The 2,650-nt window shown below is 33.2% G+C and overlaps 1 long non-coding RNA gene across 1 annotated transcript; it reads right to left on the bottom strand.

The window, feature by feature from the left end:
- Positions 1 to 560: 560 nt before the first annotated feature.
- Positions 561 to 1,452, bottom strand: LOC107466068 (uncharacterized). The gene is made up of 3 exons (XR_008002799.1): positions 1,427 to 1,452; positions 1,257 to 1,334; positions 561 to 1,166 (listed from the first exon to the last, which is right to left on the bottom strand). It is a non-coding gene; the product is annotated as an uncharacterized LOC107466068 (long non-coding RNA).
- Between the last annotated feature and the right edge of the window lie 1,198 nt (positions 1,453 to 2,650).

The raw sequence follows: 2,650 nt of genomic DNA, 5'->3' as shown, positions 1-2,650 counted from the left end.
AGCATCATCGGAAATTATTTACCGACGGATCTTTTTCCGTCAGAAAATTACCGATGGATTTTTACCAATTACCGACGGATTTTCTCTCTGTAAATTCTCTATCCATTTCCCTAAGACGACAAACTTTCCGACGGATTTTTCGTCTGTAATTACAGACGGATTTTCTGACAGATTTTCTGTCTGTAATTACAGACAGATTTTTTGACAGATTTTTCGTTTGTAATTATAGATGGATTTTCTGATAGATTTTCCGTCTGTAGTTTGAACCTTGGAAAACCATCTTACACTCTGGTTACAGACAGAAAATCCGTATGTAAATCTGTCGGTAAGGTAAAATAATTTTTTTTAGATTTTCTTTTACAAAAATAAACCTATTTTCATAAAAAATAAATATAAATTTAATAAATACAATTTTTTTATCTATTTTATATTCGAATATTTATAATATTTCAAAAAATAAACAAATTCATTGTATTATCAAACTAAAAGAAAAGTACTATAAACAGGCAAGTTAATATAATTCAAAACGTAAACAAAGTGTATTAATACATCAACTATATTATTAAGTAACAACCATACATCAAAGTGTGTTGATACATCAACTATAATTCATCACAAATAAATATTTAATTAAAAGAGCATGTAGTCAAATCTTATGGAATAAGAAATCTCTTAGCATGTATATTTCCCAAGCCAAGCCAAGCTAAACAAATTGCTAGATGTTTTTAGTGCCGACATGTAATGCATTTGGTTTTTCTCAGTTGAACTATCAGAGAAGAATAATTTATATTTCTCATCATCCACTACTTTCTGTTGCCTTAGTTCTCTTTTTAAGCCATAGGCAAGAGAATCATCAACTTGAACTCCAGATAAAATAGAGTTGATCCTATCAACGGCCGCAAAAGCTCCTCGGAGATCCCCAAAGGTATTAATCAGTCCTTGAACCTAAATGATATAATATCAGAAACTAAAGCAACTTAAACCAGGAGGAAAAAGAGGAAAGCCCTTTAAGATTGAAAAGGTCAAGAGTATGACTCAAGAATAAATGCCTTGCATAGCAACAGGTAAAATCCAAATTGCTTGAGCAATGAAGTTGCTAACAACACGGCCATCATCAATATTCATGCGTGGTCCATATGTGTTGAAGATTCTTGCAACGCGTATTTCTACATTAAAAGCATGTAAACAACAAAGTTGAGTTGCAAAGAAAAGAAGCTTCCAAGTTTGAGGAGAACAAGAGCAGAAATTCATTTTACCTATGCCATGTTGCCTATGATAGTCAAACATCAGAGTCTCAGCCATACGCTTCCCCTCATCATAGCAACTTCGTACACCTGTTATAGCACAATGATTCAGTGCATATACAGTTATACACTACATCAAGAAGCCAAGATACACATATTGAGACTGATATAAAAGCATGTACCATTAGGGTTGACATTGCCCCAGTAGTTACCAAAATTTAAAGAAAACCTTATCCAATTAATACTGAATTGGTTGATACATGAACATGAAACTTAAAAGAAAAGGTACACGAAATAATTAATGAAGCAATGCACGTAACATTAACCTTACCCTCCCCATAGAAAATATTGCATCAACCATTAAGCAATGTTCCCCTGGAACCCTGTATTATGAACCCTCCTTTGTCCCCCATTTATATTTTCTCATATAATATAAATATAAGACCCTCCTTTATGCCTCCCCTTATTCCATTGTCCCACACACAATTCATCAATTTTTCCTAACAAAAATAACTAACCATCTCTTTCTCAATCCCTCTCCAACCAAATATATATATACCATAGTCCTCACAGATTAATTTCCTTAGCTTGCTTAATTGCAAAATATATATAACTATGGCTTCTTCAAGTAGAAATGGAACAAGTAGTGGTGGGTCAGGTTCAGCGTGTGGGGCGTGCAAGTTTCTGAAAAGGAAGTGTGCTGCAGATTACATATTTACACCATACTTCTGCTCAGAACATGTGCTCTGCCTATGCAAAATATGCACAAATCAGTGCTCTGCCTACGCAAAATATGCAGATGAGTAATTTATTTAGAATATGCACAAATTCTTCCTTTGTAAAGTTACTCATCTGCATTAGAAGAAAAAAAAACAATCAAAGATGCTATGACTACAGCTTCCATCAAAGCTTTTCAATTTTTCTTTACAAAGAAAAACCCTCAAACTTGCTCAAAACTATTATCAAATCAAACTATTAACTATTAAAACCTGCTTTATATCTTCATTATAATCGCTAACATTGAAATTGATATCTGCATCAATGCCACAGAACTTGATCGCAGCTCGATCATATGCCCTGAAAATTAAATCAAACTTACACACTAAAATTCAAATCCATGAAATATTTTTCATTAGCCAAAAAGAAGAAAAAAAAGAACCGATAACAAAATTACGTAGCTACAGCATGTGCTGTGTCAAATTCACCTATTAAAATATATAAATAAATAAATTTATAAACAAACAGAAAGAAAGAAACGCACAGCTGAGGAAGAGAAAACAGCGATGGTATTGAAAGAAAGAAAACAACCATGAAAGAGAAAGGAGATTAGGGTTACCTGCACAGCTGAGGAAAGATCAAAGAGAGAAACACATCAACACACAGAAAAAAAGCAAGCACTAGTGGCG

Source organism: Arachis duranensis, chromosome 9, assembly GCF_000817695.3.
Source record: "Arachis duranensis cultivar V14167 chromosome 9, aradu.V14167.gnm2.J7QH, whole genome shotgun sequence".
NCBI classification, from domain to species: Eukaryota; Viridiplantae; Streptophyta; class Magnoliopsida; order Fabales; family Fabaceae; genus Arachis; species Arachis duranensis.
The sequence above is the reverse complement of the archived record's forward strand: the minus strand, read 5'-3'. Positions and strand labels throughout refer to the sequence as shown.